Consider the following 24,634-nt stretch of genomic DNA (forward strand, 5'->3'; position numbering starts at 1 on the left):
GACATGAGTTTGAGCAAACTCCAGGAGATGGTGAAGGACAGGGAAGCCTGCAGTGCTGCAGCCCATGGGGTTAAAGAGAGTCAGACACGATTGAGTGACTGAACAACAAAGCAGCTGTGCTTAACATTAGGCCTGCATGATGCTACATGAGCCAATATTCTTTACTCACAGAGGCTAAAAAATAAACGAAGTTCTGAAAATTACAAGCTATCAATTTTAAGCCTAAAATCAATTAAGTTCAGAAATAAACATAAACCAAGAATAGAATAAGTACAAGCAATTCTGCAATGATTATTACTGCTTATGAAATACATTTTGCATGTCATTTAAACTTCACAACGTGGTGTGGAGTTTTCTTTCCATTTTTTCAGAAGAAGAAACAAGAAGTCAAGGAAGGTTTCCAGAACTCAAGGCATACAATTTTTTATTCCAAAGCCATGCCTTTCCAACTACACAATCCTACTTATATATAAAATTAAAAATAATCAAATATAATCATTTTAAGCTAAATTATTTCTAACCAGGGTATATTTTTCTAGACGATATAAAAGCCACAGTCATTCAATAAGAGCATATCTACAATATCATACTATGTTCCCTCTTGTACATAAACATACTTGAAAGCAGTCAGTTCTCAAAAACCCCGTTTCCCTTAATGAATGCTTAATGAAGCTTGCAGCAGGGCAGATTACCAAAGGTAAAATATAGGATAATGAACTCCCTTGAGTCCAGTAGGTATTTTTAAATTTCTGAGATCATCCCATCACCAGCCAACAAACAACTTGAAATATATACACGAGCTCACTCGTCCTAAAAAGAAAAACACGTTTGTGCATAGTCATTTCAAGGTGCCCTTTGTGGACGTCAAACACCAGGATTCATCAGAAAGTCCTGAGACACACCCGAGTCTCATACAGCAAATCTCAGGTGGGGATCTAGAATCTACATGTTTAACAAGTTTCCAGGTAGTGCTGGTATGCTAGTCCTGGGACCCACTTTGAGAAACACCATTCTCTGCTATTCTAACACTATTCTATTCACAGTAATCCAAGTTTATGCCCCAACCACAAGTGCCAAAGAAGCTGAAGTTGAACTGTTTTATGAAGATCTACAAGACCTTTCAGAACTAACACCCAAAAAAGATGTCCTTTTCATTATAGGGGACTGGAATGCAAACTAGGAAGTCAAGAGATAACCTGGAGTAACAGGAAGGTTTCGCCTTGGAGTACAAAATGAAGCAGGGCAAAGGCTAATAGAGTTTTGCCAAGAGAACTCACTGGTTACAGTAAATACCCTCTTCCAACAACACGAGAGAAGGCTCTACACATGGACATCACCAGATGATCAATACTGAAATCAGATTGATTATATTCCTTGCAGCCAAAGACGGAGAAACTCTATACAGTCGGCAAAAACAAGACTGGGAGCTGACTGTGGCTCAGACATTGAACTCCTTATTGAAAAATTCAGGCTTAAATTGAAGAAAGTAGGGAAAACCACTAGACCATTCAGGTATGACCTAAATCAAATCCTTTACAATTATACAGTGGAAGTGACAAATAGATTCAAGGGATTAGATCTGATAGAGTGCCTGAAGAACTATGGACAGAAGTCCGTAACACTGCACTGGAGGTGGTTATCAAAACCATCCCCAAAGAGAAGAAATGGAAAAAAGGGAAAATGGTTGTCAGAGGAGGCCTGACAAATAGCTGAGAAAAGCAAAAGGCAAAGGAGAAGAGGAAAGATACATCCATCTGAATGCAGAGTTCCAATGTACAGCAAGAAGAGAGAAGAAGGCCTTCTTAAATGATCAATGGAAAGAAAAGGAGGAAAACAATAAAATAAGAAAGACTAGAGATCTCTTCAAGAAGATTAGATACCAAGGGATCATTTCATGCAAAGATGGGCACAATAAAGGGCAGAAATGGTATGGACCTAATAGAAGGAAAAGGTATTAAGAAGAGGTGGCAAGAATACACAGAGCTCAATTCAATCACTCAGTGGTGTCCTACTCTGCAACTCCATGGACTGCAGTACGCCAGGCTTCCCTATCCATCATCAACTCCCAGAGCTTGCTCAAACTCATGTCCATTGCATTGATGATGCCATCCAACCATCTCATCTTCTGTCATCCCCTTCTTCTCCTGCCTCAATCTTTCCCAGCATCAGGGTCTTTTCTAGTGAGTCAGTTCTTTGTATCACATGGCCAAAGGATTGGAGTTTGAGCTTCAGCATCAGTCCTTCACATGAATATTCAGGACTGATTTCCTTTTGGATGGACTGGTTTGATCTCCTTGCAATCTAAGGGACTCTCAAGAGTCTTCTCCAACACCACAGTTCTTCAGCACTCAGCCTTGTTTATGGTCCAACTCTCACATCCATACGTAACTACTGGAAAAACCATAGCTTTGACTAGACAGACCTTTGCTGGCAGAGCAATGTCTCTGCTTTTTAATATGCTGTCTAGGTTGGTCATAGCTTTTCTTCCAAGGAGCAAGCGTCTTATAATTTCATGGCTGCAGTGGAGCCCCAAAAGACAAAGATCTTAATGACTCAGATAACCACAATGGTCTGATCACTCACCTAGAGTCAGACATCCTGGAGTGTGAAGTCAAGAAAGTGAAGAGGAACTAAAGAGCCTCTTGATGAAAGTGAAAGAGGACAGTGAAAAAGCTGGCTTAAAACCCAACATTCAAAAAACTAAGATCGGCATCCAGTCCCATCACTTCGTGGCAAATAGATGGGGAAATAATGGAAACAGTGACAGACTTTATTTCGGGGGGCTCCAAAATCACTGCAGATAAGATGCTTGCTCCATATTAAGGCCAGGCAAGGGTAATACATCACCAAAAGCACTGAACTATTACTTTTGATACCTGGTGGTTAGTATCATGAAAGGAAGTGCTACATGAGAATATAAGAAACTAAGTCTCTTTCACTTTGACCACTAAAAAATCTTTGTGACAGTTCTATCATTTTTAGGATGCTAAACAGGAAAAAGTCCATTTTACTTAAGCACATACCCCTTTCTAGAAAAGAATGCTTAAATCAAGCTCACTCAGTCCCAATTCATTCAAGAACCATGGCCTGAAAAATAGACTCAATGGTTGATAGTGGGGAGACAGAAACAGAAAATACTGTTCTATTTACATCAGAGAAGCAGCCTCTAGCCCAGATTAAGGGAGGGGACCAAGTAGAGCAAAAGGTGACAGGCTTATATCATTGTTGATGAGTCAAATTAGAATTTTCAAATACAACATGTTTATTTGGGTAGCCTATCCCTTCTCCAGGAGAGCTTCCTGACCCAGGAACTGAACTGGGGTCTCCTGCATTGCAGGTGGATTCTTTACCAATTGAGCTATGAGGGAAGCCCCATAAAGAAGACAGCAGTATAAAATATAACTGGGGTAAACAGATGCATTGTTTTATATAGAAAAATGTATCCATTCTTAGTGTTCCAAACATATTAAATATAAAGAGTTTCTTCAATTCTCCTGTGTGAGAATAAACCGTATACACACACACACACACACACATATATATATATATCTCCCAATATATAGACACTGAAACATATATGTCAATATATAGACACTTAAATATCTACCATCTCTAATATACCTCAACTTTTTTTTGAAGGGATCACACACCTAAATGAGTCACCTCTGTCTGATGCTTTGACTCAAAACTGAATTAAGCTAGCAAACCTACAGGTAAGTGATGCAAGTATATGCATGTACCTTTGTTATTGGGAACTAAAAAAAAAACTCACCTATATTCATAGTGAGTTCCCACTCTCAGTTTATTCTTAAAGCTGAAAAAAAATAAACATACATTAAAAGGTTAATAAGGACAAGATAAGGGGGCCCACTCCTGCCACTATTATTCAACATAGTTTTGGAGGCACAGCAATCAGAGAAGAAAAATAAAAGGAATCCAGGTTGGAAAAGAAGAAGTAATACTATACATAGAAAACCCTAAAGATGCCACCAGAAAATTACTAGAGCTAATCAATGAATCTATTAAAGTCACAAGATATAAAAATTAATATAAAGAAATCCCCTACATTCCTATACACTAACAACAAAAATATCAGAAAGAGAAATTAAGGAAATAATCCATTCACCACTGCAACAAAAAGAATAAAATACCTAGGAATAAACATACCTAAAGAGACAAAAGACTTATATGCAGAAAACTATAGAACACGGATGAAAGAAAGAGATGAAATAAACAGATGGAGAGATATACCATGTTCTTGGGTTGAAAGAATCAATATTGTGAAAACAACTACATTATCCAAAGCAATCTATACTTTCAACGCAATCCCTATGAAAGCATCGATGCTATTTTTCACAGAACTAGAACAACAACAACAAAAAATTTTTCACAATTTGTATGGGAACACAAAAGACCCCAAATAGCCAAAGCAATCTTGAGAAAGAAGGATGGAGCTGGAGGAATCAACCACCCCAACTTCAAACTATACTACAAAGTTATAGTCATCAAGACATGATACTGGCACAAAAACAGAAATATAGACCAATGGAACAAGACAGAAAGCCCAGAGAAAAATCCAAGCACCAATGGGCACCTTATCTCTGACAAAGAAGCCAAGAATATAAAATGGGGCAAAGACAGTCTCTTCAATAAACTGTGCTGGGAAAACTGGACAGCTACATGTAAAAGAATGAAACTGGAATACTTCCTAACACCATACAGAGGGATCAACTCAAAATGGATTAAAGACCTAAATGTAAGACCAGAAACTATGAAATTCTTAGAGGAAAACATAAGCACAACACTCTTGGACATAAACCACAGCAAGATCTTCTATGACCCACTTTCTAGAGTACTGGAAATAAAAACAAACAAATGGGACCTAATTAAATGCTTTTGCACAGCAAAGGAAGCTATAAACAAGGTGAAAAGACAACCCTCATAATGGGAGCAAACAACAGCAAATGAAACAACTGACAAAGGATAAATCTCCAAAATATATAAGCAGCTCATGCAGCTCAATACCAGATAAACAACCCAAACAAAAGATGGGCAGAATATCTAAACAGACATTTCTCCAAAGCAGACATGAAGTGAAGTGAAAGTTGCTCAGCTGTGTCCAACTCTTTGCAACCCCCCATGTACTATACAGTCCATGGAATTCCCTAGGTCAGAATTCTGGAGTGGGTAGCCTTTCCCTTCTCCAGCAGATCTTCCCAATCCAGGAATCGAACCGGGACTCCTGCATTGCAGGCGGATTCTTTACCAACTGAGCCATCAGGGAAGCGAAGAAGACATAAAGATGCTAATAAACACATGAAAAGATGCTCAACATTGCTCATTATTAGAGAAATGCAAATCAAAACTACAGTGAGGCATCACCTCACACTGGTCAGAATGACCATCATCAAAAAATCTACAAACAATAAATGCTGGAGAGTGTGGAGAAAAGGAAACCCTCTTGTGCTATTGGTGGGAAGGTAAATTGATACTGCCACTATGGAGAACAGCATGGATATTCCTTAACAAACCAGAAATAAAACTACCATACGACACAGTAATCCCACCACTGGGCATATTCCCTGAGGAAATCATAACTGTACCCCAATGTTCATCACAAACCTATTTACAATAGCCAAGACATGGAAGCAACCTAGATGCCCAACAACACAGGAATGGCTAAAGAAGCTGTGGTACATATATACAATGGAATATTACTCATCCATAAAAAGGAACATATTTGAGTCAGTTCAAATGAGGTGGATGAATCTAGAGCCTATTACACAGAGTGAAGCAAGTCAGAAAGAGAAAAACAAATATCATATATTAACACACATATATATGGAATCTAGAAAAATGGTACTACATGAACCATTTGCAGGGCAGCAGTGGAGACAGATAGAGAAGAGACTTGTGGACACAGTGGGGCAAGGAGAGAGTGGGACAATTTGAGATAGTAGCTTTGAAACATATATATTATCATATGTAAAACAGAGAGCTAGTGGAAATTTGCTGTATGATGCAGGAAGCTCAAACCCAGTGCTGTGTGACAACCTAGAGGGGTGGGTTGGGGTGGGAGGCAGGAGGGAGGCTCAAGAGGGAGGGGACATATGTATACCTATGGCTAATACATGTTGCTGTATGGCAGAAACCAACACCGTACTGTAAACCAATTATCCTCCAATTAAAAATAATTTTTAAAAGGTTAATGATAGCAATCGTTAACACAATGTTTTGCCACTGATAATCCTAGATGCTTCTAAAATAACATGTTATTGAAATGACAGAACAGCATGCTTTTGAGATTCAGTTATTCAGCTCTAATAACATATGATTCATTCAATAAGCCTAAGATGATAACAATATCTACCATTTTTAAAGACATGCCAAGTTCTGTGCAAGGGATAAATACACATTAACATTAGTTCTTACAATAAAGTACAAATTATTATCCCCACTTAAATGAGGAAACTGAGGCTCAGAGTGAGAAACTCACCCAAGTCTAATGCAAATAAGCTTCTGTGGTTATTAGGAGGCTCTGACACAGGGCAAAAGCACTTGAGCAACAGGTTGGCAGAGGCACAGAGCACCTCCAAAGAATGTGAGGGTGGGAAGAACAGGACTAGGATAAGGAAAAGTCACTTAGAAGGAAAAAATGCTGAAGGCATACTTCATTTGAAAAACTGAAGTTAAAGGTTTCAGATATTTGCATTTAAGTTTAAAAAATGTTATTAGATGCCTTCAATAGAAAGTTTTTCCCATATATCTGAAATACAATTCATTATATACACATAACATGTGTTTAAAATAAATGATTCATTTTTATTCTGCCTTCCATATTCTCTGACCCCACAGGGACCTCCAAGCAGCTGCTCCCCCCCACCCCCCGCCACCTTCTCACTGCCTTTCATTCTTGCGTGGCTACACTTCCCTACTTAGTCTGAATGTTGTGGTCAACACTGCTCTCATTCTTTGTATATTCTCTCAGCCTCTCAGCTCCTCTTTCACTTCTTCTTGGCCAAACCCTTACTCTAGTTACAGCTTACAGAAAACCCAAATGAACTTCCTGGCCAACTCAAATCAGTTTGATCTGAATCTCTACATACTGTTCCAATACTGAAAAGTTGAAAGTGGCTAAGAGAAATACACAAGGTCCCTGAAGAGTGTCACCTTATTTTTTTATGTTTTGCCTTTGTGATAGCAGCAATATTCTCATAAACATGCCAGGGGACTAAAAATAAGTAAGAACTTGTGTAAAGATATGGTGGCAAATAAGCAGGCTTAGTGTTACTTTAAATTCTTGACCGTGAACTACTAGTTGACCAGACATGCCAACTGCAATCATACAGCATTTCTAGTCTCTTCACTTTCCCACTTTTACAGACAACTGTTTCAGACTTTCTTCTCTAATTTCCAACAACTCCCTCTCTGCTGAAGACCATATTTCTATTTTACTGGGAAAGTCAAAGCCCTCAGAAGAGAACTTCTACAGATTCCCCACCACATAACTACCCTCCAGCACAGACTGGATCTCTTCTTAATTTCCAGATATGTACTTCTGATTGCCAACTAGTCAGCGCATCTCCATTTGGGCTCATCGTCAAATGGTAACATGTGCAAAATGGAACTCCTGATACCACCCCCACCAAAACCTGCTTATTCCACAGATTAGTTTTGTCAGTTGAATGCAGCTCCATCCTTCTAGGACCCTGAGCCCAAAGGCCTCTGGATCATCCAGGGTCCTGTGTCTCACAACCCACATAGTCAGTAGATTTTGTTGACTCTACCTTCCAAATATGGGGCTTCCAGGATGGCTCAGTGGTAAAGAATCTGTCCGCCAATGGAGGAGATGCAAGAAACGTGGGTTCAATCCCTAGGTTGGGAAGATCCCCTGGAGTAGGAAATGGCAACCCATTCCAGTATTCTTGTCTGGGAAATTCCATGGACAGAGAAATCTGGCAGGCTATAGTCCATGGGGCCGCAAAGAGTTGGACATGACTGAGCACCACCACCATCACCTTCCAAGTATTTCTGGATTCTCACCACTTGGCATCACTCCACCACTATCATCTGAGTCCAACACTCTAACTTGCCCTGTTAACACTTCATTTGGAACCTCAAATTCCTTCCACAATTTAAAATTCTCTAAAGGGGACTCTTATTCCTTGGAAGCAAAGTTATGACCAACCTAGATAGCATATTAAAAAGCAGAGACATTACTCTGCCAACAAAGGTCCATCTAGTCAAGGCTACGGTTTTTCCAGTGGTCATGTATGGATGTGAGAGTTGGACTACAAAGAAAGCTGAGCGCTGAAGAACTGATGCTTTTGAACTGTGGTGTTGGAGAAGACTCTTGAGAGTCCCTTGGACTGCAAGGAGATCCAACCAGTCCATCCTGAAGGAAATCACTCCTGAATATTCACTGGAAAGACTGATGTTGAAGCTGAAACTCCAATACTTTGGCCACCTGATGTGAACAGCTGACTCATTGGAAAACACCCTGATGCTGGGAAAGACTGAGGACAGGAGGAGAAGGGGACGACAGAGGATGAGATGGTTGGATGGCATCACCGACTCAATGGACATGAGTTTGGGTAAACTCTGGGAGTTGGTGATGGACAGGGAAGCCTGGCGTGCTGTGGTTCATGGGGTCGCAAAGACTCAGACACGACTGAGCGACTGAACTGAACTGAAAGGCTACCACGTTAATTATAATAAAAGCCACCAAGGCCACACACACCTACCTCCCAATGTCCTCTCCAATCTATTCCTCTGCCCCTCCTTCATTCCACTCCTAACACAGCCTTGTCTCAGCAATTCATTCTTTTTCCCTTTCTTATTTTTCATAAACTTAAGTCATTTTCTAACAATCTATAATTTTTTTTTGTATTATAGTTCTTGTCTCCCCTTCCAGAGTAGAAATTTCTATCTCCTTTGTCCACTGATGTAACCTACGCTTAGAACAGTATCAGACCCAGAGCAGACTTCCAACACATATTTGTGGAATAGACATAGGAATGAATGACTAAAATAACACCTCTCTTATATGCAGTAACAACCAGAATACCTCTAACAATCTTACACATACCAACTCTAGAAGTAATATAAGCTTAGTTATCTCATGATATTATAGCTTTTATTATATATGCTAAAATTATTATACTTTGAATGAAGATCTTTAGCAGGTAAGCCTAAAATGGCTGCTAATAAGACTCTGCAACAAAAAAGACATAAAAGGGGAAATAGAACCTATTTTTAAAAATAGCTGAGGTATTTGAATTTCATTGTTCTAAAACTCTCAGGAAGGAAGTTCTTCTGAGTACCCTATTTTTTTTCAAGAGGTTTAAAGTTTATCCCTTAAATACCAAAATAACTTCATGATAGAAATGATTGTGTGTTCTCAATTTTCCTACATTTTATACAACATTTTGAATAAGTTTTTCTTTCTGAGAATTCATCACCAAAATGCTCAAAGCACCAATTATTGTAAAGTACTCTATATAGTGATGCCTTCAGGGTCTTCAGAGGCATATCTGTAGGTTTTCAACCAGCAGTTGAAGACCTTGTTTTGAATGTTCATGACTATTTTCATAGGTTTGTGTCTCACTTTACTGACCAAATATCTGCCTTTATGAAATTTGAACTCATATTCCCAACTACTTTAGAACAAATAAACTGAATTAACCACCTCAGTGGTCTTCAGGAAGCAGAAGACCTACAGAAACAGAAGACTTATTTTAGTGAAAACTATTCTCACTGTTCAGAGATTGCTTTTCCTTACATTTGTTTAATAAATAGCTACTGAAAGGCTACCATATGTCAGCAAAGTACTGTCCAGGCATTACAACCAAAATGATTAAAAGTTATGTGTAAACTCTGTGGTTCTTGTCTTCAAAGACCACACAGTTCAGGAGAGGGATCCTGCAAGAAGTTCATGAGATTCACCTCATTGCCTGAAATACTTCAGAGATCAATTGCCTTGGGACAAACTTTGACATGTTTATGGCCAGGCTTCAGAACAACAAATACTGAGAGCATTAAAACACTAACCAATAGATAAGTAAGTAGAGCTAAACCCCAGATAAGTGCTCATTTTGAAAACTACAAAGTATCTTTTTAAACTGGCATAAGAACACAAATTTCCTAGTGTGTTATCTTTATTCATTCATACAAAGACTGCAACCTTCAGCTCTATGTGATGAAGTGTGTATTTTTGTGTGTGTAAAACATAATAAACACACTGTATTGTGATCCTAAAGATAAGCTTTAATAGATTATCCAAAAGAAAGAGGAATGAGCTATAATTATTATTTTCATGTCTATTTCCTCTATGAGATCATCTGGTACACTGCTTTAACCGGTAACTGGACAATGCCCAGCACATAGCAAGTACTCAATGAGTATTTTTTAAAATAAATTAATGTCCAGTCAGGTTCACTGTGGTACACTATGAATCCAGGGAATGAGTAATCATCAAAAAAGAATTTGATTTTTAAGAGGATAAGAGTCAAGCAATGAAAAAAGTGTGGAAAAATCATTGTTGAATGATTGAGTAGGGTGCTTTGGTGTGACTCTACTTGGTCAATTCCACCTGATTTTTGAAATCCAAGGAAGACAAAGATGGTCAACAAGCACATGAAAACACACTCATCACCACTAATCAGAGAAATATAAATTAAAATGAGGTATCACCTTACACCTGTCAGAATGGCTATCGCCAAAAAGTTTACAAGTAACAAATGTTGATGAGGATGTGGAGAAAAGGGAATCCTGGTACACTCTCAGTGGGAATGTAAATTTGTGCAGCAGCCCAGTGGAGAACAGTATAGGAGGTTCCTCAAAAAACTAGCATATGATCCACCCATTCCACTCCTGACTATATATTTGAAGAAAATGAAAATCCTAATTCAAAAAGATCTATGTTCATTGCAGAATTTATAATAGCTAAAATATAGAACCAACTTAAGTGTCCATCAACAGATAAACTGATAAAGATGTGGTACACATGCATACACACACTCACAATGGAATATTACTTAGCCATAAAAAATAGTGAAATTCTGTCATTTGCCACAACATGAGTGGACCTACAGGTTATTATGCTATTAGGTCAGGCAGGGAAAATCCTGTATGTTATCACTGATACATGGAATCCACAAATAATAAATGTTGGAGAGGGTGTGGAGGAAAGGGAACCCTCTTACACTGTTGGTGGGAATGCAAACTAGTACAGCCACTATGGAGAACAGTGTGGAGATTCCTTAAAAAACTGGAAATAGAACTGCCTTATGATCCAGCAATCCCACTGCTGGGCATACACACTGAGGAAACCAGAAGGGAAAGAGACACGTGTACCCCAATGTTCATCGCAGCACTGTTTATAATAGCCAGGACATGGAAGCAACCTAGATGTCCATCAGCAGATGAATGGATAAGAAAGCTGTGGTACATATACACAATGGAGTATTACTCAGCCATTAAAAAGAATACATTTGAATCAGTTCTAATGAGGTGGATGAAACTGGAGCCTATTATACAGAGTGAAGTAAGCCAGAAGGAAAAACACCAATACAGTATACTAACGCATATACATGGAATTTAGAAAGATGATAACAATAACCCTGTGTACGAGACAGCAAAAGTGACGCTGATGTATGGAACAGTCTTATGGACTCTGTGGGAGAGGGAGGGGGTGGGAAGATTTGGGAGAATGGCATTGAAACATGTAAAATATCATGTATGAAACGAGATGCCAGTCCAGGTTCAATGCACGATACTGGATGCTTGGAGCTAGTGCACTGGGATGACCCAGAGGGATGGTATGGGGAGGGAGGAGGGAGGAGGGTTCAGGATGGGGAGCACATGTATACCTGTGATGGATTCATTTTGATGTTTGGCAGAACTAATACAATTGTGTGGAGTTTGAAAATAAAATAAAATTAAAAAAAAAAAAAACATTATAGTTGGAAAAAAAAAAACAACAACAGAAAAACACTCACAGATATAGAGAACAAGTTAGTTGTTACCAATAGGGAGAGGGAAGGAAAAAGGACAAGACAGGGGTAGGAGATTAAGAGACAGAAACTACTATGTATAAAAAAGCTACAAGGAAAAAATAAAAAGCTACAAGGGCAGACTGTACAGCACAGGGAATATAGCCAACGTTTTATAACAACTTTAAATGGAGTGTACTCGATAAAAATATTGAACCACTATGTTGGATACATGAAATGAATATTGTAAATCAACTGTACATCAAATAACAATTTTGAAATTAAGTAAAATAACAAAATAAAGAAATCTTAAGATTCTAAGCCTAAGCCTGTGTCCTCAAACTGCCAGAGATCTGAATCACTGGAAAGCTTGTGAAAGCAGATTCCACCTGGTACACACACACTCTCGCCCCAATTTGATTCAGTCAGTCTGCAGTGGGGCCTATGAACTGGCACTTCTAATAAATTCGAGTGATGCTGATGCTCTCACTCTGGGGACCAGACTTAAAACCATGAGCCTAGGCAACCCAAATTTGCTCTGAAGAGATTTATTTCTTGTACCTTTTAAAAAAGTTATTTTTTATTGAATATAGTTGATTTATAATATTGTGTTAGTTTCAGATGTATAGCAAAGTGACTAAGTCATATATATAGTTCCTTTTTAAAAATCCTTTTCTATTATAGGTTATTACACGATACTGAACACCATTCCCTGCCCTATACAGTGAATCCGTATCTATTTTATACAGAGTGGTGTGTATCTGCTAATTCCATAATTTACAGAATTTATCCCTCCCCCCACCTCCTTCCCTTTGGTAACCATAAGTTTGTTTGTTTTCTATATCTGTGACTGTTTTAGAGAGACTTATTTTTCATTTAAAGTATATATCCTCCTCATTACTATTAAGTATCATTTTTATGCAACTATTCATTTACTCCCCAATAATGCATATATTATTTAAATAATTAGTGAAACTACTTTTTTATACACAAAAAGTAGGGCAATTATTTTCTGGATTAGTCATCATGGAAATTTGTAAAAAGCAAAAGAAAATAAAACGCTTAAAAGAATATGGAATAATAAGAAGAAAAAAGTGTAAATTGGGAAGTGGAGTTATTTGCAGCTAAAATGGAAAGAATTTAGGCATTTAAAGAATGTATATACTCATAAAACTAAACAGACAACAAATGTTTTCCAAAGGCCTCTTGCAGATCATGAACCTGAGGTATTAAATTATAAACCAAATAAACACATCCAAGACTATAATTTTTAAGTTTGTGGCATTACTGGATAAATGATGAAGACAGGTATTACTTTAGTTGAATTATTAAAAGAATATTCCAGTATAATGAACGAGAGGTTTAATTCATTTCTAAAACCTTTTCTTAAGATTCAATTCTGGAAGTATTTTAGTCACTTAAAATATGATGTAAATATTTCATAGATAATTTCACAACGGATAAAAATAACTTCAGCACATGACAAAGTAACACAAGCACAGATTACATATGTCAATTACTTAAACTGTCTCAACATACATACACTTGACCCTTGAACAACATGAGTTTGAACTGCATATGTCCACTTATAGGCTGATGGCTTTCAATAAATACAGTACTACACCAACCATGGCTCGCTGAATTACGGAACTGATGATATGAAGGGTCAACTCTGCGTTCTGAACACCTGTGGATTTTGATATCCACAGTGGGTTCTGGAACCAACCCTGCACAGATAGGCAGGGATAGGTAAGTAAGTGTTAGTCGCTCAATTGTGTCTGACTCTGCAATCCCCAGAGAAGGCAATGGCACCCCACTCCAGTACTCTTGCCTGGAAAATCCCATGGATGGAGGAGCCTGGTGGGCTGCAGTCCATGGGGTCGCTGAGGGTCGGACACGACTGAGTGACTTCACCTTCACTTTCCATTTTCATGCATTGGAGAAGGAAATGGCAACCCACTCCAGTGTTCTTGCCTGGAGAATCCCAGGGACGGCGGGGCCTGGTGAGCTGCCGTCTATGGGGTCGCACAGAGTCAGACACAACTGAAGCGACTTAGCAGCAGCAACAGCAGCTGCAATCCCAGGGACTGTAGCCCATCAGGCTCCTCCGTCCATGGAATTCTCCAGATAAGAATTGGGTTGCCAGTCCAGGTTCGAGGCATGATACTGGATGCTTGGGGCTGGTGCACTGGGACAACCCAGAGGGATGGTATGGGGAGGGAGGAGGGTTCAGGATGGGGAACACACGTATACCTGTGGTGGACTCATTTTGATATTTGGCAAAACCAATACAATATTGTAAAGTTTAAAAATAAAATAAAATTAAAAAAAAAAAAAAGAGAATTGGGTTGCCATTCCATTCTCCAGAGGATCTTCCCGACTCAGAGATCAAACCTGGGTCTCCTGGATTGCAGGCAGATTCTTTACAGTCTGAGCCGCTAAGGGCAGGGAGGGATGACTGCATTTAAATTGTCCCCAAAGTTTGCAAGTTAAGTGTTATTAAATACAGTATATACACAGCAATAAGAAATAGATGGAAACTACAAATGGTATTAAAAAGAAACGGATGGTGTTCACTGGAATTATAAATTGGATTCATGATAAGTGGTCAATTCCAATAATTACTAGATGCTCTCCACCCTCCAAAACACATACATTTGAATTAAAAGTGATACTATAATCAGCTTTTTTCAAAACAGCAGATGCACTTGCAGATAGTAGAAAGAACACAGGCTCTAAAAAGTTCTAGTGGTACTGATGCTCAGATTCTCAGTCAGTATCACAAGCTCTTAGCCTGAGCCTCAGTTCCCTCATCTGTAAAATGGAAATAAAATCACAGACCTCATACTTTTTTTTTTTTTCATTTAAATGACAATTTTTTGCTTTTTAACTGGAGGACAATTGGTTTACACCATCGTCTTAGTTTCCACTAAATATCAACATGAATCAGCCATAGGTATACATATGTCCCCACTCTCTTGAGCCTCCCTCCCTCCTCCCACCCCAACCCACCCCTCTAGGTTATCACAGAGCACCAGGTTTGAGCTCCCTACATCATACAGCAAATTACCACTGGCTGTCTATTTTACATATGGTAAAGTACATGTTTCAGTGTTACTCCTTCAATTCGACCCTCTCTCCTCTTCCCCTACTGTGTCCACAAGTCTGTTTTTCATGGCTGCGTCTCCACTGCTGCCCTGCAAACAGGTTCATCAGTACCATTTTTCTAGATTCCACTGATACATGTTAATATACATTTGCTTGTCTCTTTCTGACTTACTTCACTCTGCATAATGGGCTCTAGATCCATCTACCTCATTATAACTGACTCACATGTGTTCCTTTTTATGTGTACTGTACACCATGGAATACTACTCAGCCTCACTGTTTTAAAAGGAGGTTTATGAAATCAGTGTAGCAGTACTTGTCCAGCACACTGAAAGTGCTCAACTTCATTCTTCCAACTAATGTTTGCTGAGCTTCCACTATTATGCCGGCATTATAACAGGTGACAGAGATTAATCAGAGAACAAACCAGACAAAAATCTCTGTCTTCTAGGAGCTTACCTTTGAGTGTTCATTCCCTTTACCTTGTCTTATAGGCACAGTGCTGGTCCTTTGAGAATGAATAAACATGCCCAGAACCAGTCAAAACACTCAATTTGACAAAAATTAAATAAATAAATAAATAACACTAGAGTAATCATGCAGTACATTCCTTTCTGGAACTAGAACATCTTATGAGAATACATGACATGAGACTGGAAGACAAATGTAGGGTAGGCTGCCCAAGAGACAGAACTTTGAGTCTTGGGAAATGTCTAGAATCAGATATGAGATTTGTAAATCTTAGAAAAGAAAATATGAATAAAGGTAAGGCAGCTGGAAAACCCTGTAACCCCATGTTACATAACACTGTAGTTCAATATGGTTTGCATTTCAAGTACAAATTAAAGAATGATGGGAAATTAAGATGGATATCTAGTAATAAGTCTTTACCAAGATAAAAAAAATTATATTCAAAGGAATAGGATATTATTAAAAATATATATTTATGATAAAAATTCTCAAAAAAGTGAGTATAGGGGAACATACCTCAACATAGAAAAGTCCATTTATGACAAACCAACAGCTAATCCTATTCAATAGTGAAAAGCTATGAGTTTTCCCTCTAGAATCAGGAATAAGACAACACTCCCATTTTTATTCAACATAGTACTGGAAGTCCTAGGTTCTATAATCAGAAAAGAAAAATAAAAGATATACAACTGGGAGAGAAGTATTAAAACTGTCACTAGAAGATGACATGATATTAGATACAGAAAATTCTAACAACTCCACCAAAAAAAAAAAACCTAGAATAAATAAATTTAGTAAAATTTTAGGATTCAAAATTAATATACAGAAACCTGTTGCATTTTTATACAATAAAAATGAGCTATCAATTTCATTTACAATTGCATCAAAAAGAATAAAATAGCTAGGAATAAATCCAAAGAAAATGAAAGACCTTTACTCTGAAAAATATAAGACCTTTATAAAAGAAACTGAAGTTGACCCCAATAAATGGAATGATATATTGTGCTCATGGATCACAAGAATATTGTTAAAATGACTGTACTATCCAAAACAATCTACATATCCAATGCAATCTCATCCACAGCATTTTTTCACAGAACAAGTAATCCCAAAATATGTATGAACTACAAAAAATCCTGACTAGCCAAAGCAATCTTGAGAAAAAGAACAAAACTGGAGGCATCATGCTCCTCGACTTCAGACTATACTACAAAGCTACAGTAATTAAAAACAGTATGGTACTCACACAAAAACAGACACATGGATTAATGGAACAGAATAGAGAACCCAGAAAGAAGCCCACCCACATCTGGTCAATTGATTACTCCATGACAAAGGGGGCTTTCCAGGCGGCATTAGTGGTAAAGAACCTGCTGGGCAATGCAGGAGATGTAAGAGACATGGGTCTGATCCCTGGGTAAGGAAGATCCCCTAGATGAGGAAATGGCAACCCACTCCAGTATTCTCACCTGGAGAATCCCATGAACAGAGGAAACTAGTGGGCTACAATGGTTCTGAAGAGTCAGACACAACTAAAGCGACTTAACATGTATGACAAAGGAGACATAAATATACAATTAGGAAAAGACAGCCTCTTCAATAAGTTGTGTTAGGAAAACTGGACAATCACATGTAAAAAGATGAAAAATTAACCAAAAATAAACTTGAAAAGTGAAAGGCTTCAGCTAAGACCTGATACCAAAAACTCCTAGAAAAAAACATAGGCAGTATACTTTTATATCAGTCCTAGAAATATTTTTTATGGATATGTCTCCTTAGGAAAGGGCAACAAAAAGCAAAAATAAGTGGGACCACATCAAATGAAAAAGCTATTTCACAAAAAAGGAAACAATCAACAAAATGAAAATACAACTTACTGAATGGGAGAAGGTATTTGTAAAGGATACGTCTGTAAGGGGTTAATATCCAAAATATATTTTTAAAAAAACTCATACAACTCAGTATCAAAAAGTAAAGCCAGTCTGACTAAAAAATGCACAGAATCTAAATAGGTATTTTTCAAAGAAGACATACAGATGACTAAGCATTTGAAAAGATGCTCAGCATCACTATTCAAAAGAGAAATGCAAATCAAAACCACAATGAGCTATTACCTCACACCTATCAAAATGGCTATCATCAAAAAGAAACATCAAGTATTGGTGAGAATGTATAGAAAAGGGAATGCTTGTGCACTGTTAATTGAAATGTAAATTGACATTACCACTCTGGAAAACAATACAGAGTCCTCTCAAAAACAGAACTAAAAAGCAGAGACATAACTTTGCCAACAGAGGTCCATCTAGTCAAAGCTCTGATTTTTCCAGTAGTCATGTATGGATGAGAGACGAACCATAAAGAAGCCTGAGCACAAAAGAATTCATGCTTTTGAATTGTGGTGTTGGAGAAGACTGCAAGCAGTCCCTTAGACTGCAAGGAGATCAAACCAGTCAGTCAAAGGAAATCAATCCTGAATATTTATTCAAAGGACTGATGATGAAGTTCCAACACTTTGGTGATGCGAGGGGCTGACTCTATTGGAAAAGACTCTGATGCTGGGAAAAATTGAGGGCAGGAGGAGAAGGAGGTGACAGTGGATGAGATGGGTTGGATGACATCACCAACTCAATCGACATGAGTTTGAGCAAACTCCGGGAGATAGTGAAGGACAGGGAAGGTTGGCATGCTGCAGTCCATGGGGTCACAGAGAGTCAGACATTACTGAACGACAACCACTACCACATGCTTAGCAATTCCACTTCTAGGTATTTATCCCCCCAAATTGAAACACTAAAGATACATGCACCTCAATGTTCACTGAAGTATTATTTACAATGGCCAAGATGTGTAAGTAACCTAAGTGTTCCTCAATAAACGAATGAATACAAAAGATGTGGTATATGCACAATGGAAGATTACTCAGCCATAAAAAAAATAGTGAAATCTTGCCATTTGTGACAAGGATAGACCTAAGAGGTTAATTTTCTTAGTAAAATAAGTCAGAAAAAAGATGAAATACTGTATGTTTTTAGTTATATATGAAATTTAATAAAGCAACAAATATAACAAAGCGGAGACAGACTCAAATATAGAGAACAAATTAGTGGTTGCAGGAAGGGAAGGGGAAATGGATGAAACAGGTGAAGAGGATTAAGGGGTGCAAACTACCTTATAAAATAAATAAGTCACAGGGATATAGTGCATAGCACAGAGAAAACAATAATATTGTAATAACTTGATGCATAATGTATAAAATACTGAATCATTATATTGCACACTTGAAACTAATGATATTGTAAGTCAACTAGTCTTCAATAAAAATTTTTTAAAAGACAGGCATTTTTCTAACATGGCAAGGTTAACTTGTTGGCTGAAGGACATCACAGATTACTGGAATGTGTCATTAAACTATCTGAGATTACCTCTCTATGGAATACTTTAGCAAAGAAGAAAGGACAGTTAAGATTTTTAGTAGAACTTTCTATATATTATTATAGTCTGTAAGAGGAATGAGAATTTTTAAACACAGTGCTAAGAAATTACGAGTACTATAAACTGAAGAATGCTTCCCTGGTGGTTCAGACAGTAAAGTATCTGTCCTCAATACGGGAGAGCTGGGTTCGATCCCTGGGTCAGGAAGATCCTCTGGAGAAGGAAATGGCAACCTACTCCAGTATTCTTGCCTGGAAAATTCCATGGACAGAGGAACCTAGCGGGCTATGGTCATAGAATTGCAAAGAATCGGACACTACTGAGCGACTTCACTCACTAAACTGAAGAAAGATTTCACATTTTTGGATAATTTAAAGCTAATTTTCACCTTCCATATAACCAAGATAATAAGATTTTTAAAATTATTTATCCTACATAAAGAGTTGAAATTTTGTAAGTTTGTTTTTTAACAGAACTGTAGTTGTACTCATCTTCCTCTTTCAGAATGGCCTTAAATGGAGTAAGGAGATTTTAGCGAAATAAATTCGGAGAAGGCAATGGCAACCCACTCCAGTACTCCTGCCTGGGAAATCCCATGGATGGAGAAGCCTGGTAGGCTACAGTCTATGGGGTCATGAAGAGTCGGACTTGACTGAGTGACTTCACTTTGACTTTTCACTTTCATGCACTGGAGGAGGAAATGGCAACCCACTCCAGTGTTCTTGCCTGGAGAATCCCAGGGACGGGGGAGCTGGTGGGCTGCCGTCTATGGGGTCGCACAGAGTCAGACACGACTGACATGACTTAGCAGTAGCAGCAGCAGCGAAATAAATTAAGGGGGGAAATTCCATGGACAGAGGAACCTGATGGGCTGCAGTCCATAGGGACACACTCTTAAAACTAGTACCACCATTATTTTTACTCTAACTGTGATATTAGCTTTGTGAAAAGTACTGTTTCTATGACTAAGATGGTTTCTAAAATGAAATAAATCCATCTACAGTAGAAATGTCCATTTTAGTAAAGAGGTAAATTGAGAGGCATGCTCAAAGAAATGAGTTTACTCAGGAATAACAGAGGAATTACAATTTGGGACACTTGAACTATAGCAAGCCAGAAGTGAGTTCACTGAGGATTTGGAATGTTGTTTAGAAGCTAAGTCGTGTGCGACTCTTTGGAACCCCATGGAATGTAGCCCACCAGGCTCCTCTGTCCATGGAATTTCCCAGGCAAGAATACTGGAGTCAGTTGCCATTTCCTTCTCCAGGGGATTTACCCCACCTAGGGATTGAACCCACATCTCCTGCATCGCAGGCTTTACCACTGAGCCACTGGGGAAGCCGGCAGGGTTTGGAATAGGCTGTGTTTATGGGCAGGGCATGTAACAAGGAGACAGTTCAGTGAGTATCTGCTAAAAAGTCAAAAGAAATGGAGACCTGCTTTGAAAATTCCCTGAGCAGATACGACTAATCATATAAGAGAAACTCAATGTAACTCATTTTTTGGACACCAACCCGACTTGGGTCATTTATTTTTTACTCTGGAAATCATAAGCAAATCTTTCCAATGCTGATAAAAGGCAAAACTTCTGATTAACTCCTTGACATTTAAGAAAATTCCAATTTATGGACTTCTGTGTGTGTGTGTGCTTAGTCGCTCCATGGTGTCTGTGACCCCATGGACTGTACCCCACCGGGCTCCTCTGTCCATGGGGATTCTCCAGGCAAGAATACTGGATGGACTGCCATGTCCTCCTCCAGGGGATCTTCCCAACCCAGGGATCAAACCAAGGTCTCCTGCATTGCAGGCAGATTCTTTACCCTCTGAGCCACCAGGGAAGCCCTCTGTAAATCAGGCATTTATGGGAAATTGGTCTCCCAGTCTTTAAGCTTCGCTTTCCTAAAGGCACATGAGGGAGATCATTCATTCTATCAATTTCAGCTTGAAATTCTTTCACAGTAGTGAGGAAGGGAATGATGTTTTAAGAGAATATACTCACAACAAACCTCTTTCAGCTGAAAATGAAACCTGCACAGCTGCTAATGCTTTGGGTTTTGAGGATCCCCAAGTGATCTTGTTTGTAGCACTTTCTTTGGTTTTGCCTCATTAAAAAGACTATTTTCAACTAGATCAGACAATAAGGTCTGTAGAGACGGCTTGAATATGTGGACATTTTTTACCTCGTAATTTTTCAAGTTAATTCTAAGTCCACTTGTCTAATAGATGTATCATCTCTGTTCTATTACAAATTATAATAAAATTCTAAACGTTTCCTCCATTTATTGACATCAAAATAAAAGATATCCCATTCAAATTCTATTTAGTCACTAAGCAATTGTATTGAACAAATATTCAGTTATTAGGCAAAAGTCAAACAGTATTGACATTCTATTTTAGACTGCTCAGACTCTCCATCTTTTTCATACAACTTAACAAATGTTTAGCAGTTACAGTGTTACTTTTTAAAACTGTCTAAAAGTTTTTGAATGTTGGAGAGTTGTTTTTCAAATTATATAGCATGATCTCTTTGTGATAAACTATCCCAATGTAGGTAATATGTATCTGTATCATGGACAGAAGAGTTCAGAAGGAGAGAGATTACCTTGTGGGGTTAACTGGAGTGAGTGCTTACACCTGGGCACTGAGTGAATTTACCGTTATAATGATCATGTGCTACACATTGGCTCTAAACAAGCCACCAAATATCTTTCTGATGGTACTCTTCCCAGAAACGGTGACCTAGCCAAATTTCAAAATATTTATCTACTCTGGAGTTACTTTTTGGATATAGTAACATTGGTGGATAAGGAGTGCCCTATCCTTGTGGGTCATCTTTCAAGGTTGATTAGAGTCAGAGACTTGCCCTCAGACTACAGAATTGTTTTTCTCCTTGAAAAGAACTTCTGAGAAAAGAAGCAAGAAAAATCTTTGGTTTTATTTAGATAACACTCTAAATACCCGAGTAGACGTGCCCTTATGATTATGAGTAGTTTAAATACATAATTTCTGAAGGCACAGGGAGCCTGACCTTCCAGAATGGAAGGTTTCATTAACCAACTAGATGTCTCTCTGCTGTATAAAGTATAATCACAGGTTGTACAATGTAAAGGGTGCCCCAAACAACAATGAAGCTCTGTAAAATCAGTGTTTGCATGGAAAATTGAGGGCTTTTTGGTAGGGCTCCTGTAAAAACTATTTCTGAGCAAGCTCCAACACAAACACCTTTTTCTTCCTAAGGAATCAATCCGTGGTTTATCTACTGGGTAAAAATTTCAATCCCTATTCTATTCATTATGTTTGAAACAGAGCCAAAATTGCTTTAAACTGTTTGATTTCACAATGAGATGACAAAGGGTGTGTATGCATAACTTATCTTTTCATAAAACCCAGCATTCAGAAAAGATAGTCATCCCTCTCCTGTAATCAAGTGACTGAAAATGGTGTAAGATTCTTCTTTTTAAAGTTTAACAAAGCTACGAAGTCCAGTTTTGAGGTACTTCATCCCATTTGAACACCACTACTGTGGGAGGGAGAGGACAGAGAGAGTAAAGAAACAGAGGGAAAGAGTAGTGAAAAGGCAGGGAAACCGTCAAAGAGGCTCGCTGGTTCACCCTTACCAGTTCCTCTCTGGGCACACATCACAGCATGACGGTCACAAGTCCCAAGATGCAAGAGAAGAACCAAGCACAGATCCGAAGAGAGGAGGCGGGTTATGCTTCTACGCCAGCCATTTGACTTTGAAGGAAAAAAAAACCAACAAAACACTTCTCAGACGGCTCTCAAAGTCAGCTGCCAAAACCCGAGCCCAGCCCGAGCCGAGCTGGCAACCTTCTGCTCCTGGCGGCCCGCCCCCGCTGCTCCGCCTCCCCTTTCCGCGGGGATGCAGAGTGGCCCGAGCTTCCGCGGAAGGCCAATCGCTCTCCGCCCCACCTCTCATGACGTCAGGTGAAAGGGGAGGGGCCTGGCCGCCGAGGGGTTTCCCAGCTCCTGCTGTTGGTGCGAGCTTCCTGTCTGCTTGATGCAGCTGTCTCCCAGTAACCCAGAATCTGCCTGCTTGGGTGTTAGGTTCATTCTTGTATCCCTGAAATTCTGTTTTAACAGTTCATTCATTTACCTAAACTTGAAATTCTTGGGAATTATTTTTGGAGGGTAAAAGGGTCAAATCTAAATACTTAATATTGATGTTAACTAGAAAAGAGATTGAGAAAAAAAAGAAAAATTATTTGGTCTTTTTTCTCACTCCTTGACCTTCTATCCCCTTCTTCACCCAGAATGATGTGGCTCTGTGCTGCCATGGTCTGCTAGCTTAAAATTCACAGCTTTAAAAAAATATTTTACTTCCAAGTAAATTCCAACAACCCGTCTACTCTCTCAACACTTCTTACCCGCGAAGTGCCTTGAGGAAGGGAAAGGGCATGCAAAGAAGGCAGAACCAGCGGTGACTATTAATAATTCAGACCTATTTGGTCTGAATCACTGGCTACCAATTGTTTTATCCTACAAAGATAAAGAAGGGCAAATCTCTCCACAACTATTTTTTTGTATATTTATCTTCCATTTTCTCAAATGTTTAAATATGTGGCAAGAGTGAAGAAAACTAAATGATAGTACGAACGTTTCGCTAATAGTGAAGAGCCCATCAGGACAGAACCATGGAGCTAGGAGACTTGCAAGGTCAAGCTGGAGAGGCCAAACAAGTTCCTGCACCTACAGAGTAGGTGCCTCTCCCAGACAAGGAGAAACAAGTTCTGGGTGTGGCTTCCTGCGATGGCCAATTCAGGAAACTCTTTCTTGCAGGCAAGTTTTGTCAGTTCTGGGATAAGCCTAGCCTAGTAGAGCAGAGTGTCAATCTCATGGTCTCTGAAATTCCTGGCCCTGGTAACCCTTTGTGCAGTCATTAGACTCTCTCTAAGTGATATAAAAGATGAAGCAATTTTCCCATCTGATAGCCACACTTCCTGGGGAGACAAAGTTTAAGATGGGCTTTCCGTAATCTCCCCTCAGCACTGATGCTGAAATAATCTCAGTGGAGGGCTTTCTTGAGAGGATGCATACCAGGACAATTCAGGCGGGCAGCTGCTATTTGCAGCCAGTTTGGATTGCTTAAATCGGGTCCTCACAAGTTACACATCAGAGTCAACTGAGGAGCTTGATGCCAAGGCCCCACCCAAGCCAATTAAATCTGAATCTCTGGGGATGGATTTCAAGCAATCTCTTTTATTTGTTTAAAGCTCTCCATGTGATTCTCATCTGCAGCAAAGGTTGAGAATCACTGGCTTAGATTTAAATTGTCTTAGATGAAAATCTACATTATATTTAAGTTAAAAAAGGCAGTAGCAGGATAATGTAAAACACTTTGTAATACAATTTGTTCATATATATTTATAAAATGTATATTAAATATAAAATTATAATAAATGGAACTTAATATAAACATAAAATATGATGTTAAGATACACAAAATTGTTTACTCAGAGGAAAAGGATGAAGAATGAGGGGACGTAGAAGAGGAGACATTACCAGCTTTTTTTTTGTTTCTGTAACATTTGACTGAATGCAAGGAGCATGTGTCCCATTTGATTTAAATGTACTTAATTAAGTTTTAAAAATTAATACTTTAGTGAAATGGT

General features: G+C 38.6%; 1 protein-coding gene across 20 annotated transcripts in view; it reads right to left on the reverse strand.

Moving 5' to 3' along the window:
* ATP10D (ATPase phospholipid transporting 10D (putative)) overlaps positions 1 to 24,193 on the reverse strand; it is a 140,495-nt gene extending 116,302 nt beyond the window's left edge. For 7 of the 20 annotated variants that reach the window (XM_086405893.1, XM_086405889.1, XM_086405896.1 and 4 more), the window contains exons 1-2: positions 22,622 to 22,927; positions 3,773 to 3,814 (exon numbers count right to left, since the gene is read on the reverse strand). The gene's annotated coding sequence lies outside the window, so the exon portion shown is untranslated. The other 13 variants (XM_086405894.1, XM_086405898.1, XM_086405883.1 and 10 more) reach the window with 12 other exon arrangements.
* Between the last annotated feature and the right edge of the window lie 441 nt (positions 24,194 to 24,634).

The sequence above is a fragment of the Bos grunniens genome, chromosome 6, assembly GCF_055505025.1.
Source record: "Bos grunniens cultivar Pamir isolate PY7600 chromosome 6, Bosgru_T2T1.0, whole genome shotgun sequence".
NCBI lineage: Eukaryota > Metazoa > Chordata > Mammalia > Artiodactyla > Bovidae > Bos > Bos grunniens.